At 43.7% G+C, this 23618-nt stretch overlaps 1 long non-coding RNA gene across 1 annotated transcript in view; it reads left to right on the forward strand.

Moving 5' to 3' along the window:
- Positions 1 to 10254, forward strand: part of LOC132250162 (uncharacterized) — a 34988-nt gene extending 24734 nt beyond the window's left edge. Inside the window, exons 3-4 of the long non-coding RNA XR_009461777.1 lie at positions 8602 to 8749; positions 8891 to 10254. This is a non-coding gene — a long non-coding RNA (uncharacterized LOC132250162). The remainder of the gene's footprint in view (positions 1 to 8601; positions 8750 to 8890) is intronic.
- The last annotated feature ends 13364 nt before the right edge of the window (positions 10255 to 23618 follow it).

Raw genomic sequence — 23618 nt, forward strand, 5'->3', positions numbered from 1 at the left:
GGAACGGAACAGATTCAAACTGGTGATTGAGAGACTAAGTATCTTATTAGCTCTAATGCACAAGGTATCTATTCTCCAAGAAATTCTAATCTGGCTACCTCTTAAATTACTACAGGCATAATGGGTGTCTCTATACATGCAGTGATGCTGTTCTGATGAGCTGTAATTACTGCACTCCAGTGTCCTGTGTAATAATGGTAGTGGGGGGTGCTTTAACTGAAGCTTGTTTGATGAGCTTTACTTAAGGCATCTTCATCACCATTTTTCAGCATGGGGATGCTGATACATGAGGTGCTCTGCGTGCTTTAATTAGAGCAGCTTTCAGAGCCGCTGTAATTAAAGCACCCCCCCCCCCAACCACCTCTCTTAGAGCACGTGTATAAATTAGGGCTGTGTGAAGCTTTGGTCACTGATTCGACTCAGCGGAGATTCAGCCCAATTCTGCGGCCAAATCTCCAAATCCAAATCGAATCAGGAGACCCTTTAATCTCTCCAAATCGAATTGGAATCCTCTGAATCAATTTGGAGAGATTAGACATAAACACAGCTTTATACGTTTTTTTCTACATACCTCAAGTTACCAGGTGGCTCGTGAATGCTGAGATGGTGGGGTGGATGGAGCATCCCACGGGAGCATGGAGGGGTCCCCAGCACTCCTGGTGGTGTACCCAGAAGTGGACCAGAAGCACTCCGGATCTGCTGCAGAGCGTGTGGGGGACTTCCTTGCCCCCCAACTCAGTGACTGGTGCCTCCTGGGTCTGGGAAGGGGGTGAGGGGGATCCCTTCATGCTCCTGTGGGATGCTCCATCTGCCCCACCATCTCAACTTTCATGAGCTGCACCTGGTACCTCGAGGTATGTAGAAAAAACATTTAAAGCTGTGTCTATGGCCGAATTGCTGATTCTCTGAATCTGCATCAAATCTTCAGATTTGGATTTGGATGACTTGAATCAGGACAGTGATCCGAATCAATGAATTGAATCACTGTCCCTGAATTCTTTCTGACTCTAAATCCAAATAAAATATAGTGCGCTTGGCACACCCCTAGTATAAATGTCCTCAGTCTCCTAGTGAGTCCTTATTTAAAATGGAGGTCAGGTTTGTACAGGCTACTACTTCTTGGGTTTTAGGGTCAACATGTAGGAGAAGTGGGGTTTTATCTTCCAGGTGGAGCCATTCTCTGGATGGCTGCACGTGTATGATACCAAGGAGATAGGTAACTATTTATGATATAGCAGCAGCATATTGAGTTTGGGAATATTGGAGTGTGTTTATTCTGGCCTTTGGAGCAGCTTGTGGCCCATGAGTAGAGCAATATTACAGACAGTGGAACCAGACAGGGATTTGGTATAGTATTCCTGCAAGTCTGACCATAGGCATCAGACTTGATCTGTTATTTTGGAGATTTACTTTTGATTCAAAGGTTGGGGATCAAAGGTTGTGAGCTGCTAAAATATCAAGGGCAACCTGGGAAAGATGTGAGCCTTGAACTTATGTCTTCCTGATCAAACAACATTCTTTGTCCTGTCTGTGCCTGAGATTTTACCTGAGCTGTGGAAAGGTGTCGTGGGGCTGTCAAATGCAAAGGCCATGTAAGATATGTGTAACTTGGCAGGTCTGCAAGTCTAGCATGCTAACTTGCATGGAGTTAGTCTTGTCATGATAAGGAAGAGGTTGGAAAGGTCTGAACAGGGCACATTAATTATTTATAATGATGTGGCTTTGGGTTGGTGCGCTATATGTTGCTGTTCTTTTTTTGCAGTCCTTTGTCCTTCTTTCCTATGTTATTGGCATTGGTCACATTCACTTACCAGAAAATTATGCTTAACTGACCTCTTTGTGTGTGCTGAAAACTGGACCCAGAGCAGCTTACATATACTGTGGTAATTTATCTTCTACAATAACCAATCTGGTGTGTACAAGGAGAGGCTATCTTTAGTTTTAGCTCACTTGCAGATTAGCCTGTACCTGGAAAAATCTCTTAAGTGGTATTTACATTCCTGCCACTCTGATGAATATCAGTAGCTTTCATGACCCAGGCCCCATCTTTTTCTTTTTCTATGATGTGGCATCCACTATATGTTTACCTTTTTATCCTTTGTCTTTACTCACGGTGGTGTTAAACTGATCAATCAGAGCACAGGCATTTTCAAAGTCACAGGGGTCTGAATATAAACTTGCAGTAGATTTACAGCATAGAAAAACAGGCAGCCATCATCACACTTAGCCACTTAGCATAAGCCTACCATCTGGCCACCTTAGGACTTAGTGAGTACAGCAAGAAACACCCAGAGTCATTTCAAAGGGCGATGGGATGATTTTACACACTTAACGAGTCAGAGTGTGGATGCAACAGTATTAGGGGAAAGAGATGTGGCTTGCAAAGCCTCTCTACTGCCTTGCTTATCTTTCTGCTAGAGTACACTTCTCCCAGTGTGGGTGCAGAATCTTATTGGCATTGTAGACAGATTTCTTGTGACCTTAGGGAATTTCCAGCTCACTTTACATAGAAAACACATGCTAGAATGGAGGCCTCTGTGCCTGGAAAAGTGGCTGGAGAGTCTGCAGTCTGTTTTACAAACATAGCAAGTGTCCTCTATACTCACACATTGGCTTCCATTGCTGAATATAGAGATATCTAAGTCTCTGAGGATCCCCTCTGAGGATTCTTGCTGCATTAATTCTTCTGTCCAGACTGTAGGTAGGGACCTACCTAAAATGCAACTAATCAAAGGGTTTTTTGCAGGCTGCTCACAGCACGTAGGGTCAATTTTTTGGTCTTTTTGCAGTGAGGCCTCCTCACAACTGATTGGCTGAGGGGTCTTGGCACTCCCACCTCTTGCTGCTGATTGGCTGAGGCCAATCACTCATCTTCAGACTTCAGTATTGCTCTAGCATTGCATCTGGCTTCCTAAAAGATGGCGCCCAAACCCTTTTGTTTCCCTGTCTGATTCCTTCACTGAGTCTACATCTCTAGCTCAGCCTCTCAGTAGCTCTCTCTCAAACCACGTGTTCTATTGCTCCAGGTATTGCCACACTTTCTTTGTATTCTGCTAAGCTTTTAATTTTTGGGGGCCATTCCATGCAAAATACCAGGAAATGCCATTTTTCACAGTGATCACAGAAATCGCCATTTTTCACAGTTTCCATGAAAATCACAAAACTGAAGTTTAAGTAGATACCTAACTATAGGAGGCTGCCTTAAAATTTAATTCAGCCAAAATGGAAATGGTCACAGGTTTCCCTGGCTAAATAGCTGAAGAATGTATTATTTTATGCCTGTTTACTTCTAGGCTGCCCATTAGGCTTTGAAGTTCCTTTCTGTCTTGGATGTGATCCTGATGGATGAGTGCCCTCAGCTCCATTGTCCTTAAATGCGACCTGCAAAGAAAAATGAGGCAGTTTCTTTTTAAATTTTTTTTTCTCTGATGTAAGAAGAATCAGTTCTCTCTCCCCCACTTTTCTTTCTCTTCCATTTATATTATACATTAGAATTTCTATCAACCATCTATTTAACATCAGTGACTAATAAATGCTTTGGAGGAGAAAGACCTTTGTTAATGATCAGCAACTCAGCCCCTTCAATTACAGCGTGAGAGTTCATGGCACACCTATTTTGAGACTCATCAGAAAAAGAGAGACCAGATTTGCATACACTGGTGCCTACATATACCCTCCATCCCTGGAAAAACCTTTCAACCCTTCATCATTAATCAAAAAGGAGCAAAAAAACAAGGCACATGCCCAATGTAAAAAAAAAAAAAAAAAAAAAAAATGAAGAAAGAAAAAGATAAACCTTTCCAGGACACTTTTAATAGCAATTGGAGGCAGCAGCCCTAGGGAAGTGACTCAGTATCAGACAGACCAGATCCATCTCCCTTTATTCATTCAACCCCACATTTAAAACCTCCCAGAAAAGGTTATCAACAAATCAGATAAAATCCCACATCCCTTCAACAACGGAACTACAGCCTTATGGTGCAATCTGATTGTATTGGTGCAAATAGGTCACAGAGTGGCTGTACAGATGTACATAGATACCTAGGCATTATTTAGGGTTAGGAAGGAATTTTACCTCCTGGTCATATTGGTATGGACTGTATGGGTTTTTGCCTTCCTTTGTAGTGGGGGTGTGGCCTGCTACCTAGGATCTCTCAAGCATATATTAACAACCCTTTACAGAAGCAGGACACTGGCTACTATGGTTCCCCTGCTTCACCTGTAGCAGGTTAGGGTGTTATGTTTTGTGTTGTGTTAGTCTTATGAGGAGTTTAGATTATGGATTGTATAGGATAGTTTGCATAGGGATGATGCTGCCTCAGGCAGGTGGTTGGACTAGATGACTTCTGGAGATCTCATCCAGTCCTCTTTTTCTATGATTTCTATTATATAAATATGCCCAAGATTTTCAGAATAACAGGGATTTTTTGCATACATCAGTTCTTGGTATGCAAGTACTCACTCTATTGTGGATCCATCACACACACATTTGTATGACATATGGCCTGATTTTCCTCAAGCAGAGCTTTGTCTTAGACCGCAGTGGATGCAGGTCCATCCTTAGACTAATGTTTCCTTTCAGAAGGGGTATAGGACTGCATACATTCATAATATTCATTATATTATTCACTAAAGTCTATATAATGATACACAAGAAGTTTGTGTGGACAACAGCAACATGATCTTAGACATGTTGAGAATCAAAATAGTAGCAATGAATGATAAATCAATGATTTATCAGTGATTGCTATTGATTGATTTATCATTGATTTAGAATAGTAGCAATCAATGATATATCCAGTTTTAAGACCATGCACAATTAGAGCGGCAGGAACAACTTCTGTTTTTCAATTGAGAATTTTTTCCTGGAAAAAAAGGAAATTTTTATCAAAACCTCATTGCGTATTTGAAATACTCTCATTTGTCCATTTTCTAGTATTTTTGTCTTATTCTGTTCATCATGATTTTGCAACAGGTGAGAAAGTTGAAAATTAAGAATAGAAAAGAACAAACAAAATGCAACAAAACCTGTTTTGAATGGTACTTTAAGGTAGTAGTTCTCGACCTGTTTTGTACTGGGACCCATTTGCCAAGATTGATGGCTTGTCCTGACCCACAGTCCCCTGCCCTCCCAGGCCATGATGGCGCCCCTCACTCCTGACCCACAGTCCTCTGCTCCCCCAGCTGCCCACTTCTTGCTTGGACCAGAGCCCGAGGAGTGAGTGCTGCCCCCTGCATGTATGGGCACTGGCTCTGTGCCAGGCACACAGCTCCCTGCCATAAAGGACTGCCCCTGCCCCCTTCCTCCACTGAAGTGCTAGGTGCCTTCCCCCCTCTCTCCCTGTGCCCTACCACAGCCCTGTGCCCAATGCTGGCATTTATGCGTGCGCGCGTGTGCATGCGCACACACACATACACAGACTCCCCACGCCCCCCCACCCCCAGCCCTCCAGACAGTTCCCTGGACCCCCGCTCCCATGACCCAGCCTTGCTATATGCTGGCTGTGTGCGTCTGTGCATGCAGATGCACATGCGCCCACTGCCTCCAATTATCCCAAGCAGACCCTTGTATGCTGTAATGCTGCCAGCCTGCAAAAATGCAAACTGTCATGCAGTTTTCTGGTACTTGCTCGCGACCCTTTCAAATATTCTTGTGACTCACTTTTGGGTCATGACCCACTGGCTGAGAAACACTGCTTTAAGGCACAGGGCACCAGATACACGCTCTCCTGAACATCAGGAGTGAAATTCTGGCACCACTGAAATCATTGGGAGTTGTGCCATCAGTCTTCAGTGGAGCCAGGATTTCACCCCAGACACCTTGGCAAACTTCTCCAGAAGCAGACGTTATGGAATATCAGCAGTGAAAATCTGTTTCACACTGTTTTTTAACCACTTATTTTATCCCAACCCCAACCCTAACCTCAACCTTAAATTAAGGAGACTGTGAGATTGTCATTCTAGCTGAGTAAAACTAGCTTTTCTCTATTAATAACCAAGGGAAAAGCAATCAGTCCCTTAATGCTGCATACAAGCATGAAATATATCAAAATGGATTATTTAGTTAGCTCGCAAATAAACTTAATGAGGTGCGACCATTTTTTTTTTTTTTTTTTTTTTACCAAGGAGATTAGTAATTATCAAGTCAGTCTGCTAATGGACTAATAATATTTATTACATGATGGTAGAAACCCTTAGCACTGAAAAAATAATTTCAATTTATATTCCATGTAAAGAATGTATGAATATCTAACAAAACCATTATTGTAAAGTCAATGGTAGGACTAGCAGAAATTACTTAAAACATAGTTCAAGCTCTTGTAAGCCTTTCAATTCTAAGCCATGTCTCTAGCCAAAATTTCGTTGTTCATATTACTTCATGACTAAATCCACATTATGGATCACATTCATTGACTATATTGAGCTGAATCAGGCCCATTTTTTCTTTAGAAAAGCTGAAGCTCTTTTGTTATAAAAAGTCCTATGGAATTTCTTGGAACTCTTCTTGTACTGCACCATTTTTCAGCGCAGGGACACTGATACAAATTACTTTGGAGTCTGCTGGAGCACGGTAACTATCACATTCCAGCAAACTCGATTTAATTGAGTCTGCTCTGATGCACTGTAATCACATCAGGTTGGAGCAGCATTGATTCACGTGTATAGGTGCCCCATGAGCTTAAAGTTGTGCAGATACTTAAGGACTTTGCGGACAGAGCCTTACTAAAAGTAAAAGCGTGTAAAAGTGAAAGGTAGTTTGCATCATGTTCTTGTTGTTGGCATACATTGTGCATGATCGCAAGAGAATATGCCCACATTGTTCAAGTGTGCTGTTTAGTTTAAGTATGGCTAGATGCTCAGCTAACAAAGGGCTGCCTGTGTTGCTTGTCCTGCAGGAATTCTCTTTTCTGACATAGTTAGTTTTGCTGCAGCAACTTATTGACTCATTTAACTAAAAGGAGCCCAGCCCGACAATAGTTTAGAAGGTAAGAGAATTCTGCAGAAAGGACTTAGAAATGAGACAGATTGTCAACAGCAAAGAGGAATAACCACTGGAACAAACTGCCCAGGGAAGTGAACGATACTCCGTTTCTTGATACCTTCTAATCAAGGCTACATGCTTTTCTGGCAGGTAGTTAAATACACATTATAGGGTGCAATGCAGGGGGAACAGTGGAATTCTATGCCTTGTGTTATTCAGGAGATCAAACTTGATAAGCAGCTGGCCCTTTCTGCCCTGGAAATCCATCAGTCTGTGAACTGCTCTTGAATAATGACATTGATCAAGGGAGATGATGGGTCAGATGCTCTACTGTTACTTCAATTTTATCCTTGTGCAGCACCACTGAAAAATTGAAGAGCCAGGGAGACTAGCTCGTGGGGACAGCTGCAGCAGCAGCCAGCTTTGAACAGTCAGAGAACTTTCAATAGCCTTAGTGGACTTCCTCTGCCCAGTGCTGAATAGCTGTCTGCTCCAATCCTCTCCCTCTACTTCCTTCACAGTTTTGTCATCTCAGCTTCACTTCACATCTGCCCCTTTACTTCCAGGTCCCCTGTCCTATCCTGTTTCCTTCACTGTCTCTTTCCCCTTCATTTTTCTTTCCTTTTAGCCTACTATCATGCAGCGTTCCCCCCCCCCCCCATGGGTTTATCATCTCATTTGCTGTTATTGCATCTTTTACTCCATTTGTGTGTTTTAATTTATCCTCAACCTTGTGTCTTGCTCATTTCGATTGTAAGCTGCTCGGGTGGGGACTGTGTGGTAGGCTGTTTGCACAAGGCCAGCACTTCGGAGTCCAATTCTTGGTTCACCCTTAGGCAGTACTATAATACATAGCATTATAATGATGTCTTATTATTAAAAAAAGTAAGGAGAAAGATAGTATAATGGTGATTTGGGTCATGAGGTAAATTGAGATTAAGTTTGTGATGGCCAGTGTTCTAACATCATATTGATTTCTTATTGCTTTGGGGATAAAGCTGTGATTTATTTTGTGGGCCTACTCTTTGCTGTATGTTTTGCAGAGCCAGCCTTAGGGAAAATGGCACCCTGGGGGAATTTGTATTTTGGCACTCCCGCCCCCCATACTCCCAAGTCAGTAGCACTGTTACAGGCACAAGCAGGAGGGCAGGGGCATGGGGTGCAGTCTGATGGGGAGGCAAAGCTGCCCACACTACTTGGCTCAGCTCCTCCAAAGCAGTGGCTGGAGATGGGAGGAGGGGGCTGTGAGAGGAGGAGGGGGGCATTCTGGTCTCCTCCTGCTTGGTGCAGGGATCGGTCAGGGCAGGGCAGGGGGAGTGTACTACTGCGTGTGTGTCTATGTGTGTGTCCCTCCTACCCCCACCCCCGAGCCCTGGGTGGTTACCCATGCTGCTCACTCCTAAGGCCAGCTCTGATGCTTTACGTTTGATATCACAGGTTATTTTACTTTAACAATTGTCTATTTTGTAAATGGCAATGGGTAGAGAGATTCATCTAGAAATATGGAGCTGCGTAACTGCGCATCACGTTTAATGCTGTGGGACTTTCTTGCTGGAGCAGAAGAGGAGAAAAATACTGCAGTGTCACTAGATGGGATTCATTGCAACTTTCCTCTCCAGCGCTCTGACAATAGGCTGCCTGTTAGAAAAATGGAGCTCGGGTGTCCTTCCTGTCATTTGTGGAAATCAAGGGATTTTGAAAAATGTCACCATTTCTCTGCAGCCACTGGAAGAGGAGTATAGCTATGGATAGAAGCCTAACCTATAGGTAAGGGGGGAAAATCAGGTTTGTTAGCATCCTTGTCTTCAATGCAGTGCTCTGGAGTTTCTGCTGCAAAGATCCCCGAATAAACAATGTGTTTAAATGCTAGGCATTCCTACTGATGATTTTTTTTTCTTCTTCTTATAGTTTGAATTTTCAAGCTGAGGATGAGAGCCATGAGATTCATTAGTTTCCAAGCTGTGCCTCAGTAAATAAAATAGTTATGGACTGTACCTTCCCATGCTGGCAGATTACATCACATGCCTTCTTATATTTCATCTCTCTCTTCTGTGTACTTGTTGCAGAGCTGAATTTGCTATGACTCACAGGCGGGGACTAAGGGACCTACTGTAGTGGGTTTGTAAAAATGTTGCTGTTTAGGTAGCTGATGCCACATCGATCCTGGCTCAGAATCCTGACTTTTTGTTGGTGTGAAATTAGAACTTTAAAAATAATTTGAAGGTGAGTTTTAGGAATCTGCAAGACTGAGCTGTAGCATGACAAGTAACTGTGGACTAGGAGAGGGGGAACAAAACCAAGTGAAAATATCCTTTTTTGTCACTGAAGAGGACAACTACCTTATAAATATATCTATTGTACCCTGTACTTCTCGCCCAAGCCTTTGAAAGCTGGGAGATTAAATTTGTTTTCCTGTGGATGTTTGCCAAAAGGTAAAGGACAAAAATTGAGCTTGCCTTTTTCTCTGGTGTTTCCAGTAGAAAAGAAGCCAGTGCAGCTGAACTGTCTTTTCATTCCCTGAGTATACCAACATCCCCAATCATCTCAGTCGTGATGTGCATGGCTTTGGGAATAATATTTAACTGAAGCAGTCAGGGGAGCACACATGTTGTTTTGGGAGAACAGTCTCTTTTTTTTTCCTTAATTTTTTCAAAACGCTGTAACTCAAGCTACTTACAGTAAGCATTTTTTTAAGAAGTTAAAATAAAACCTAGTAGAGATTTGTTGCTAATTATAGCCTCTGATCCAAAAATGCTTAAACAATACATGCAAAATTTCATACATGTGAATAATCACAATGATGTCTATATCTGTTCTGATAGCCTCCATAATACTGTCAGATTATGCAGCTGAAATCAGGGATCACTTGTTTGTAAAGTCACCCACTGTGGGTAAACATTTCAGATTCAGAACCTAAACCAAATGTTACAATGTATCATATCTGAGACTTGAACTAAGGCAGGCAATAAAACTCCTCACCAAACCAGCCCTTAGAAGAGTCAGGTTCAGAACCTTTGTCTTCATTCCTGATTGAAAAACAGCTGGAAAAATGGTGTTGCTCTGTAAACAAGCAATAAGAGTAATAACATGCGTGGCTTTGACAAGGACTTCCTGTGCAACCACAAGCAAGCTAATTAACCTTTCTCATTGTGTTTCTTCATTTTCCAAAATGGACACAATAATAAATGCCCTCTTTTGCAGGGCTGTTTTGAGGCTATGCTCAATATTTGCAAAGCACTTTCTCAGACCCAGGGATGGAAGGTGAAATAAAAGTGAACAGCATTTTTTGTATTAGCACATTACTTGATTTATTTTTTATTGAGGGACATTATGCACCTAATTAAGAACAAAATCTCAGCAAGGGGTACAAATTAGAGCTCAGTTGTGGCAGCTACTATACTTCAGGAGAACTCGCACTAAAGTAGCTAGTGAAAGGCTAGTTCAGCTATATCTCTACACAACCTGGAGTCACAGCAGTGTCTGCAGCTGGAGACGTATTCTCCTGAGAAGCACAATCCTGCCTAGAACACAGAGTTCAACATGAGGGATATATAAACTGGATCATCCCTGAGAGGAATGCAGTGTGCTGACTGCTATATAGGTGGGGTGAATCCAGGGTGCTGGTCTTGGGGGTGGTTCTTATATGGATTGGATGGAGAAGGAGGTGACTGCCCTGGCACCAGGCACTTAGAGACCTGAAGGAAAGAGACTTCTTGTGATTTCCTGCCCATCCCGAGCACCTGTGCAGCAGCCAGACAAAACCTGACCATCAGCCCCTAACTTTTCATTGCCTGAACCTGGCTGAGGTCCCAAGTGAGATCATTATTATTTATATAGTTTGATCAGCATGGTTTACATCAGGGGTGGGCAGTTATTTGGGCCACATGGGGAGTTTGGATGAGCTGTTGTGGGCTGGGTCAGGACCACCCCCCTCAGCAACTCACTAAAACTCCCTATGGGGCTACAGGTGGACTGGGAGCAATGTTCAGGAGTGGGAGGGGTGGGCAAGGCTGGGATTATGGGGCTGGGTTGCTGGGTGATGACAGCTTAGGTTTCTGGGGGGGATGTGTGTGTGTGTGTGTGTGTGTGTGTGGGGTGGGGGTGCCTGGGAGCTAGGTCCTGGGGACCTGTCATGGGTGAGGGGAGGGAGGGGAAACAGGTGGTGCATGCAGCAAAACTTGCCCCAGTGGTGTGGGCTGCATTGCCCCTGTGGCACTCAGCATGGGGTTGAGCCCCACCCACTTGCAATAGGGCAGGCCACCCCACTGGTGCCTGTGGCCCAGCCCAGCCAGACACTGTTCTGCTCCCCCCACCTCTATCTCCTGCTCTTTTCCTTGCTGTGCTGTGCTGTGCTGTGCTGCTCTGGGCAGGCAGCTTCAGCTGGGTGGCTTTGCCCCAGCATGTGGGGCTGTGATTGCAACTTCACCAGAAGGCAGCCGGGAGCTGGAGTCAGAGCTTTGTGCACTGGAGTTGGAGCCTCACATGCTGGGGCAGGAGCCAGCCGACTGAAGCCACCTGGTGTGGCACAGCACAGCATGGTGCGGCAAGGACAAGATCAGGAGCAGGAGCTGTCACTAGAGGTGGGGGGAGCAGAGCAGCACCTGGCTGCCTCTGCACCAGAAGCTGCATGTGCTGGTTGGGGCCAGGCTGTGGGTGCTGGTGGGAGTGTGGAGTGGGCTGCCCATGGGCTGTATGTTGCCCACCCTACGTCTACATGAACTGTGTCAAATCAAAGAGGGATATTTACAGGATGCAGTTCAAATGAGTTTAGTTGCTTTGCAAGTCTCCAGAGAGAATTTGTCCATACCAGAACATCATTCTGCCATGAACAACTGCCTCCAGTGCAACACCAGAAAGAGAGGCTGACACAGGATTTAAATACTTTGGCTCAGTTGAATATGGAAACTTGCCTCTTAGTGCCACCAATATACAAATGATATCTATTGCTATCAAATTTCCCACGATTTGTACAAATACCTGCTGCATGTAGAAAGAGTGCTGGCCACAAAGCACAAGGCAGGATGCACTTTCTACCATTTTCATCCTCTTGAGCTTGCACTTCCATCTGACAAATACAGAAGGTGTTTGTACTCTACACCATGGGCATGCTCACTCTGAAAGACTTTGCTCTCCCTTGAAAGGATAAATAACAGGACTGGCATAAAGCAAGGCTTGATTAGTATTGAGTGTAAGTTTTTTTTCTTGACAAGTCTTTGGCACATCTTTGATTACTCACCTCTTTGCTCTGCCAAGTCCTTGCAAGACGTACTGAATGTCCAGTGCCAAACAATCTCTTTAAATATTAATCAGTAGAAGAGTGCATGAATTCTACAGCTGAAAAATCATGCTTAGGTATTATTTGATCTAAAATAAAAGGACTATGTGCCATGTTTGATTTTGGCACATTGTTTTTCCCCATAAACCAGTTAACTATGGAGATTCAGACTGTGGCTGGCCATTGTTTTTGTGTATATATATGGAAATGGGACTCTTGCTTCTTTCATAAGCTCCCATTCCAGGGAGAGTTTCATTTTGAGGGTTTTTTTTTTTTTTTGTTGGCTTGACTATCAGGGTTGTGCAGAAGTAGCAGTGCTTGCAGTACCAAAGAGGATGGAAAGGAGGTGGGCCTTTTCCTCCTTCTCACTGACCAGCCAAGCTGACTCAGCAGGCATTGGAGAAGACATCAAGAGTCCTCTGAAGAGATGTAGCAGCCAATGATTCTTTGCTCCCCACAACTTCCACCCAAGCCTCTGCCTTATCTTCAAAACAAGTGTGTGCCCTAGTAAGCTCAATAAAGTTCTTATATCTCAATTAAGCTCAATAAAGTGTTGCTTTTTACATTGTGTAGGAGAAAACAGTGTGCATGATAGGGGTTTCCTGCATGGTGTGTATGTATTTTACTATTTAAGGAAAATTCATGTTCTGATCCTGGAAGGTGTTAGTTGCCTTCTATTCCTGTTTCACAGACTTGAAGGAAATTACCCTGTATAGTACTGAAAAAACAAAAGCAGAACAAACAGAAACCTCTTCTTTTCTGTACCAAAATAAGGAAATATATAATTCTACATGCATCAACATGCAAAGAAAGAAAGTAATTTTACATGGTCACATCCCAGGAAAGAAAACTGAAGAGAGAGACCTTGAATCAGGCCTGATATTCACTTCCATTGTAAAATGTATGTAAGATATTCTGAAGTTTTTTGTTCAAGGAGCCCTGTTCTAGCATGGACTTTGGAATTTAAATGCCTAAGCAGACTAAGCACCTTTGTAAATCCTGTTAGGCACTTGTCTTTCTCCTTAGGCATGTGCCTACCTTTTGCAAATTTAGCCCTCTGACCTGCTGAGGCAAACCATCTCCCAGTTGTCTTGCTCACCAAGTAACCTCTCCAGCAATATATACTATGAGCTGTGCATTCCTAGCATGGTCTATTCCTGTGTCCTGAAAACTGAAATTCGACTATTTGTAACAGGAGTCTCCAAAATTCTTTTTATATAAATAGTTCAGTGAATACTTTTTTATAGTGTAAAGTAACTTTAAGTACTAATGATATTAGTGAATTTCACCTATAACATAGAGAATGCGTGTTGTGCACACCACTGAAAAATGACTTTGCCACTGGGGAATAGTAAGCAAGGTTATAGGTTGCTCATGCATAATAAATAGTTTAGTTGGAGCTATGTGGTAAAACATTGCATGATGGATTGAAAATGTAGGGGCTAATTAGAGCACAAAACTAAAGAATAGCTGACCCTTCCCTAGCTAAACATAACTTGTATAAACAAGAATATTAATTATCTGGGTTATGTAAATTCTAGCTATCCAAGCTGCTGAAAGCTCATTGTAATTTGAGACCTCACCCAGATCTCCCTTGGGTACCACTGTAATACGTATATATACACAATAGGGCAAGAAGGTTATTGTGGGAACCTGAATTCTCCTTTCCTGTCCTTTGTGTTTGACTGCAATCTTCTTCTAACTAATACATTTTTGGATAAAACTGTGTTTGAAAAATAAACACCAAAAAGAAAAGGAGAAAAAATTCAATGAAATACAAGCACCAAACAAGACTGGGTAAATCTTAAAGGGCACCACTAGTACAAAGATTTTCTTATCAGAGTGGTCATTTATGATCATCTTTGTTCAGTTGCTCTTGAACACTTCATTTTGCTGCATGTGGAACACAGAACTTGATTAGTGGCTAAAGGTAACGTTAAGAATAAATACATATAGTTAATATTAACTACTATATGTTCAACAAGGAGGAAATAGAACAACACCTGCTGTGCATAAAGCATAGGAAAGCAAATTAATTTCAAGGGCGAGTCAAAACTTGGCCTGAGTGAAATGTGCTAACTGCCCCTAGATGGCCTTACTCTGACTTTATAGCAATCTGGTGGTGATGTGCCTCTGTTGATCTCAGTTATGTTAGGTATAATTCACAGAACAGATTGAAGCCTCCAACGAGCAAACCTCCAGGGCCCAAAGTGGAACTTTTACTTTCTCTCTCAGGTAATTAGTTTCACAGAAGTTTATCATGCTAGTTACATGAGTCAGGATTAGTTAGACCACTTTCCTCCCAGGGTCCAGAGCAAAAAGCGAATGCTGGGCCTTGCCGTGGGACTGAAACCAAAGTGAAACCAGCTTTCTTGATTTTCATTGTCCAAGATGAAATAAATGAAAAAAAATATTAGAAATATTATTCAAAATATGTATGTATTTTTTTTTCAGTAGCATCTGACTATAAATGAAGATGGCTCTATAATACAAATTTTATAACATATATTATTTTTATTGTAATACAATATAATATTATATTAAAACTGCCAGTCTGTGTTATGTGTTCTGGAGCAAATGGATTATTGGTTTCCATGTTCCTTTCAGATGGTCCAAATTCTGTATTTGTAGTGCTGAGACTCGCTGTATTATAAGCTTTACGCTGATCAGTTTGAGCCATAACCTCTTGTGAAATGATACTGAGAGAGAATTTCTACTAATTCAGGTTTAATGCAGAATTTCCTATCTTCTAGGTATATAAGCAAGAGCCTTTTGCTCTGGGGATCTGTACTGAGAGGCATCATTTACTGTGGCCTTTTGCCTGGGAGCACTGAGAGCTCAGGACAGAAAAGATCTTGCAGAAACTCACAGTGAGACACTTCAGTCCATATTTAATGTGCATCTGTAAATGACTGGCCTGATTTGAAATCACGAAGCCATAGCTCCCACTGCTGTACTCAACATTTCTGAAAAGAAGGCAAGTTATTTAGGTGCCTCTATTGATATAGGTACTGTGTGCAGCCAGCCCTCAAGTTTAAACATTTGGGGTTGTGGAGTATTATCGGTTACACAAGGAACACTTGTCATGTTGAGGGGAAAGAACAATTCTAAGAGTATCACTTTGAATATTTTTCTCTCCCTCTTCTCTGGGTGCACAGGTAATTCTGAGTCCCTTTTAAAAAGTTCTGCTTGTTCTCTGTGTGCCCTTGCTTCCAGCCTATCTTAGGACATGATAGCAATTTCCATCCTGTCCTCTTCAACATCACTATCAGGAACTCTTTAACCTCTGAACTATAAGTTCTGCATCTTCTTGCCATGGAAAATGTCTATTCTTGCATCTGGAGCAATTTCAGTTCGTTTTGGCAAGACAAATGCTAACTGTGCTGCTGGGTAAGGAATAAGGAATCCCATGCCTTTATCTTTTGATAGTGTCTGAAGCCTGCCGATGTGTCTTTTGAACTTGCTTTGTATCTGGGGAGTGATTTTGATTAAAATGTACTTTTTGCTAGTGGCATATCTGACCTTTTTACTTATGGTCTCAGAATCAAATTGCAGTTCCTGTGGATGACATAGAAAAACATGTTGTTTTCAGGAACCAGGCCTTGTTTACCTGTTGGACAAGTATGTAATTGTCCTTTTCATTCTATTTTTGACTTAACACAAGGAGAGGAATTCTGGTATAGTTTTCTTTATTTTTTTTCTTCAGGTACCTTCCAATTGAGGTATTTTTAATTCACTTATGTGTGCCAGGTGATGAAGAACTATGTGTGCTATTGAAGTGGAAGCATCTAAATCAGGGGCGGGCAATTATTTCGGGCAGAAGGCCGCTGTCAAGGGCCACATGGGTAGCACCACCCCTTGACAGGTGCCCCAGCCCCTGGTCATCATCTTGGGACCAATGTCCCAGGGCCAGCACCGGTGGGGCTCAAAGCGGGGCACAGGCTGGCAAGAGTCTATGGAGCTGGGCTGGGCTGTACCAGCAGGGAGAGGGGGGGACCTGGCCTGGCTCCATAGAACCTCTGCTGGCTGGGACCCCACGCTTCTGCCACCCTGTTCTGGGCCTTGCCAGCACTGGCCCTGGGACACTGGTGCAGGCCTCATGCTCCCACTGGCTCCCCGCCCACTCACTCCCAGTGCCCCCCAGTCCTGTGGTACAGGCGCAGGGAAAAGCGGCCCCTCGCCCGCCCTGTGGCCGGCACTCCCTGCTGTAGGTGCTCGCAGCCCATGTGGGTCTGTCTGGAGCAGGCACAGGTAGCCCCATGTGGGCTGTGAGTGGCTACAGTGTGGGGTGCTGGCCGCAGGGTGAGCGAGGGGTTTCTTTTCCCCACGCTCAGCACCAGCTTGTAACCTGGCCCCACTGCAAGCCTGGGTCCTGCGCCAGCTCCAGGCTCATCCGTTGGGGCTGTGTGCAGTGGCAGCAGCTGTGCCCCCTCTGCATGCCATGCCAGGCAGTGTTAGCTGCTGCTGCCTGCCCAGAGCTCATGTGCTGGGCAGCCCACAGGAGGCAGTGACAAACACTACCCAGTGCAGCAAGCAGGGGGGGCGCAGCTTCTGTCGCCATGTGCAGCCCCGACAGGCGAGCCTGGAGTGATGTGGGGCCCAGGCTGGCAGTGGGGCCAGGTTACAAGGTGGTGTTGAGCGCAGGGGGGGAAGCTTTTCCCCAGGCCACTTTTCCCTGGGCTCCTTCCCTACCCGGGGTCCTCCCCTGCCCTTCCCCTCCAGCCTTTCCCCTTACTTGCGGTTCCAGTGCAGGGCAGCCAGTGGTCTCAGGCCAGAAGCCCCAGCTGGGGCTTCCGGCGGGGGGGGGGGGGGGGGGGGGGGGGTGGTGCTGCTGGGCTTCCCCTGGGTCCTACTGCTCTTGGTTCCTGTCATTTTTGACAGGAACCAAGGGCAGATAAATATTAACTTTCTAAATTTTTTAGGGGCCCCGTGGGCCAGATAGAATGGCCTTGTGGGCTGGATCTGGCCCGTGGGCCGTATTTAGCCCACCCCTTGAAAATGCTGAAAGCTTAGTTATGGTTGCAACCTAGTAAAATTATGCTAAAATAGAAGTCCAAACCACTGTCTGTTAGCAGTTGTGGGTTTTGTTCATAAACAAGCAATGTGTCTTTTTGCATATGTGTGACCATGTTCATTGAAATCTTTGAGTGAAAGTGTGTGTTTTTGCACATCCCATACTCTCTTAAAGGGTGCTGTGGTTCCTTTTTGTATGTGTGCAGCTCAGTCACAATGCTTCTGAGTTGCATCTCAATGGAGGTGCTTGAAACTCAGAATTTCTGTTCCTTAGGAGAGTTCTGACACCTTGGAATTTATTTTTTCTTCTGCTTGAACAAAAGCAATTTAAAAAAAATGTCCTACTAAGTAGAAATTCTAGAAAAGATGCTTTTGGAAAATGTTCATTTTGGAACAAAAAACCCGTCATGCACACTTTTTTTTATAATATTCTCAATATTTTTTCATTTATTTCATCTTGGACTATGACAATAAAGAAAGCTGGTTGTACTTTATCTGCAGTCCCATGGTCAGTGATGCCAAGTATTGACGCTCTTTCCTTTGACCCTTGGGAGAAAAGTGGTCTGCCTGGTCCTGACTTTTGTGACTAGTGTGATAAGCTTCTGTAGAACTAATTGCCTAAATGAGGAAGTAAACATTCTACTTTGGGCCCTGGAGGTTTGCTCATTGAGGCTTCATTCTGGTCTCATTTACATCAATATTGATTTTACGTTAATATGAATCAAAGCTAACATCACTGAAATTAATGGAAGCACATTAGAATGAAATGGTTATAAAGTCAAAGTAAAGTGATCTTGGGGCAGTTAGCACATACTCTGGCCAAATTGTGCCTGGCTCCTGTAATTATTTTTTTTCTCTTGACTTGTGCACAGCAGGTACCCTATTTCGTCTTGGTAGAAACTTTATTTCAAAATTTCATCTGAAATATAATTTTACAAAATTTTCCTTTATATATAATTAAAAAACTATTTCATGATGTGTCAGCAATTTCTGTATGCATTACTGTCAGTATGTTATAATAAGATAGGACACTAGACATATTATATGATATAATAGGAATACTGAATGGCTTTCTTATATTTCTGCATAAGATAATGTACAACAATGGAATATAATAACATCTGAAATACATTTTGAAACATCCTGAACATTTCTGAAACAAAATATTTTTTATTTCAAAAAATCTTTGTGGGAATCTTCATCAAATTTGACATGTTTTGTGGAATGTTTTGATTTTGACAATTTTTTTTTGGTTGAAGTATGTTTTCAGAAAAAAAAAAATGACTAGCTTTACTCCTTGCTCTAGTTGAGGCTCAGAAGCTATAATATAGTTCTTCTTGAGATTGTGTTGGCCACCTACAGCTCACAGGCCATATCAAGCCTGCAGAGCCCCTGGATCTGCCCTCCAGAATTGAAAGGCTCTGCCTACATCTGTGCTGTGCCTGGTGCAGCTTCCTTTGGCTGAAAGCTGTGCTTGCTAGGGTGGAGGGGACTGGGAGAAGTGGCAGCAGTGCTAGCGCAGCTCCCAGCTGCTTGGCCTCAGCATGGGTGCACTGCAAACAGGCTATTAAAGCCACCTGACCCATGCTGGACTGGAGCTGAGTTGTTTGGCTTAAGGCTTGAAAAGGTTGCTGGCCCCTGTTTTAAAGTTTGATGGCTTTTTGATACATAGACTTAATAGACTTTCAAATCCTACTGTAGCTAAATACTGTTTTAACAATATGCTGGTTTGAGGGCAGGATGCAACTAATAAAACAAACAAGTACAGAAATAGCATCTCATTTGTTGCAAAGTATAAGAAAGCTAGCCTGACTTCTGTGTTTTGTATCTATGAGTTTAAACTGATTTTTGGCTTATAAAGTTAACTTAAAAAAATCTAGGGTGATGTAGCTGACTGAAATTATGGTTCAAGCTGCAGGGTAGAGATGCTCTCTTTAAAGGTGACCCCAAGAGTATAGACTATCTAGGTCTACAGAACTTATTGCTTCAGGATCAACTACTGCACAGTACATGAACAGGATAATTATTTAAACAACTTCAGAAAAAACTTGCTCCTAATAAGAAACATGAATTCCTTGTTAACTTTGTAACAAGTTAACCTTGTTGTGAAAAGTGTTTACCTACCTGTAGTAGATGGATGGGGTCCTGTCCAGGTCTGCTTGTAGTTGTAGCTTCAGACAGTGCAACATCCTGCCACTTGTTATCGGTCAGTTGAAGGTGTTCCATCTCTGCCAAACCTTATCCCTCTTGTTGAACATTTCAAGTCAAAGCCAGTTACAAAAATGTATTTCCATGTCCTGAAGAAGTGCTGGAATTATGCCACTAAAGTGGGAGGGAAAACATGAAAGAAACTGGGCCAATGTTTTTATGGCTCTTCCTCCACTGTCTCTGGTGGAGAGTGGCGGGGCATACAGAGGGAGGTGAGGGGGCAGCGCATACTCCTTGATGGTTGAGAAATTGTGATTCCTTAAGCCGCAGCTTTTCCCAAAGCTTTTCCTAAGGTCGTACAGGGACAAACAAGCCAAGGCAGGCCAGGGTAGAAAACACACAGTGTGGGCATGTCTATATATGTGCCAGACTGTGCAGTGTTACTGTGCAGTCTTGATGCCACATGGGTTTTTTCCCACGCTACTGTGCACTAGTGTCGGCATCACTGTTCATACCCACCAGCGCTATGTTGCTGTATCAACAAGCTAAAGCAACATAGCTCATTGCTACGGCGAGATAGTGTCTTGTGTAGATGTGCCCTCTGTTTGTTTGTTTGTTTGTTTTAAACCTGGGGAGTAAGGGACATTTGTTTTTCAGCACCTTGTCCTTTTAAGTGGTATAATGGGATGAAGCTACAATTACAAAACTCTAGACATTGAGAAAAATATCTGGATTTCTACCTATAATGAAGCCCAGTTGATAGTGTGGAATCAGAAAAAATATATGTCTTAAACTTTGATTATTTTAGTTATAAGATGACATAACCACTTTGTGTAGAATTGCTGGCTCTGTACAGTAGAACAGATAAGGGCAAGTGTTTGTTCTTTGTAACTCTTCTGCAACTGCTTCACTCACCGCGGCCTTGAAGGTAGAAAAAAAGTATGTACAAAGTAGATTTCCAGGTGCAAGAAGGAGGTTTGTGAACTAACCTCGCCTCCCCCATAAGTTCCCATCCTGATTACAGCAAAGAAATAATGAAGTAATATTATAGCCGCTTTTCATGCTAATTTCACTATATGATCACATGAGTTGTAAGCGACTGTTAAAAAGTATATAAGCCTCCTGATTTTGCTCTTGGGGGGGGACCCCTTCCAAGTGCTTGGGAAATCCATGTCACTTTGGAACTCCCCCCTACAGCTGTAGTTTCTTTTGAATAAAAGCTTCTGCTGACCTGACCCAAAAGTACTCTGTGTGTGTTTCCATGACAATTCCTGGTGCCGTGACTCGGATCCAGAACACAGGTTGAGGAAGGAGGACCGCAGGCTGCCCCCCTCCCCCGAACCCTGAGGCGCCAAACTTGAGAGGTAAGAGACCTAATTCAAAATCTCTATTGGGGTTTCGGAGGAGGACGGCCTGTAGGCTCCCAACTTGGCCGTGGTAACTGGATCTGAACCTTGTTAAAACAGGTCAGTCTGAACCTTACTGCCGGCTAAAATTTTCTGTCTGGTAAAGGATCCCATTTTGTGTCTGGTAACGTACGTTTTAGGGAGAAACTGTTTGAGGCACCTTCATCCAACAGCACATTGGGCTTGTAGTTAATTAACTAAGGCGGTGTGGGGTAGGAGGTCTGGCTGACTGAATAAATGTGCATGTGTGTGTATTTAGAAATATGAGCCACAGACCAGGACTGAGACTATGGTTGGGCTCAGCCGCTCCAATTCTGCCTGACAGGGCAGTTTTGAAAGCAAGGGGGCCCAACTGGAACCTCGTGACCCAGTGGACAGGGCGTCTGAGTGATTTTGTCTTTTCCAAACCTCTTGTCCCAGTAGCTTCTCCCGAAAGCAGGAGTGAAAGGATCCCTCTAGTGTTTCCCTCCCCATTTCCATTTTATGAGCCGGTGTCAGGTCAGAAGCCTTTTGTCTGGGCAGTGAAAAACTGCGGGACAAGGCACTGAGCGGCCCGGACATCCTAAATAAGCCTCTCCTATGTTTCCGTGTGTGACTGAAAATGGGAACAAGTCAGTCTAAACAAGTTCCTGTCCCCCCTAAGGGGACTCCAGCGTACTTTATGTACACACACTATTCTCCCGAGACTTGCAAGTACCTGGATAAGTGGAACTGGTATACTAGGGATGATCCTGTGAAACATTTTCCACAGGAAGGAACATTTGATCATGATAAAATAGTGCACTTGAGAGGGGCGTTAGAGTCCCGTGGATCCAAAACACCACAAAACCAGTGGGACGCGTTCTTTTATTGGTATGATGAAATGTCCAAAAGGCAGACAGAATCTCAAACTAGGAGCCTAAAAGACTCTCAAGAAAAATTAAAACAGCAGTTAAAAGCTGTTCGGGAGAAATTGGCTGCTCCCCCAAATTACACACTGGCCACTGCTTCGATGTGTCCAGCATTGCCTGGGGCGCCCCCACCACCGGAGCCAGCAGAGGATATCCTTGACCTTTGTTCGAACCCTGCTCTCCTGGGACTCCCACATCAGCAACAACCGGTTCAACATCAGGCTGCAGCCCAGGCTAGTGACCCATTAGCTGAAGCTCCTTCAGTAAATCCATCCACGGAGCTTAATAGTCCGGACTCATCCACCATATCTGCCACTCAATCATCACCAGTGTGGCAATTTACTCCTGGGTCACAACCCACCACAGGTGTATTTAGAAGAATGGGAATAGGCATGGAAAGATCTCCCATCAATCTGAGATCCCGAACTGCACAAGTTTACCCCCTAAGACAAATGCCAGGCATTGGCACCGATGGACAAAATATAGTAACTGTGCATGCACCCTGGACTCCAGGTGATCTCTACAATTTAACTCAAAAGTTCCCAAAAATCAGGGAAGACCCAGAAAAATTTCAGGAAGAATTGCAGACTGTTATAAATTGTTATAATCCAACATGGGCTGACATTAATCAGCTCATGTGATCCATTTTACCCAAGGAAACTATGCTACGTCTGTACGCTGCCTGTACTTGGCCAGATCAAAACCCAGGGATTGGCCAAGACTTTATTGACAAGAGAAATGCTTTGGTTCAGGCAGTTCTCACAATTTGCCCAAAAAAGGCAGACTGGACCAAAATAAATACCTGTAAACAAAACAAAAATGAACACCCCAGTGACTATTTAGAACGCCTCAAACAGGCATTTGAACGATACTCAGGAATGGATAACCCAGTCGGAAATGCTAAACAAGCAATAGTGGCAGCATTTGTCCAGGGACTTAACCCTAAAATTGCTGAGAAAATTCAAACAGTAATTATTGGCTGGGAAACTAAAGATTTGACCGAAGTCCTTGCTGCGGCTAACCATTTTCATAACAAATTGGAACGGTCTAAAGACAATGCCGAGTTTAAGTTAATGGCCTTACAGATTTCTCAGTTGCAGGGTCCAGGTAGAGGAAGGGGACGAGGACGGGGAAGGGGAGGCCCGGGTAGATTCAGGGGAAGAGATAGATCCTTGAGCCCACAAAACCCAGGCTATGGGAACCAATGTCATTATTGCAAGCAAGAAGGACATTGGAAATCAGAATGCCCCAACTGCCCCGGCCAAGGACCCAGACCCCAGCCCCCACCTCCACTTCCTGTCAATTTTCCCAGTGTTGAATAGGACAGCCTGAGGGACAGTGACATCATTCGTCCTTTGCTTGCTACTGACCAATCTGGTCCGTTTGTTGAATGCCTTATTTCTGGTAAACCTGTCTCCTGTCTTGTCGACACCGGAGTGTCCCGCTCCACACTAAAGGCTGCTGAGTTTCCTTTTCTACCTTATTCTCCTGAAACTGTAAATGCTGTCGGTATAGGCGGACAACCTATCCTACATCCCGTCTCTGAACCTGTCTCCATCTCTATTGGCCCTTTGTCTGAAAATCATGCCTTTCTTCTTAGCCCCTGTGCACCTGTCAACCTTCTTGGTAAGGATTTGCTGTGTAAACTGGGATGCGTGATTTATTGTAGCCCAGATGGTGTTTACCTTGAGGTACCGGAACAGAGGGAAACCGAGCTTGTGGCTTCGCTAACCCAGGAGTACTCTGATCCTGACACTTCCTACTTGCAAGAGGAACTGTTGGCACGAGTACCTCCACAGCTGTGGTCCACCCATGCGAATGAAGTGGGGCACATGCTGAGTGCTGAACCAGTGCGTATCATCCTGAACCCTGCCAAGCCACTTCCTCGTGTCCTACAGTACCCC

The sequence above is a fragment of the Alligator mississippiensis genome, chromosome 1 (assembly GCF_030867095.1).
Source record: "Alligator mississippiensis isolate rAllMis1 chromosome 1, rAllMis1, whole genome shotgun sequence".
Taxonomy (NCBI): Eukaryota; Metazoa; Chordata; order Crocodylia; family Alligatoridae; genus Alligator; species Alligator mississippiensis.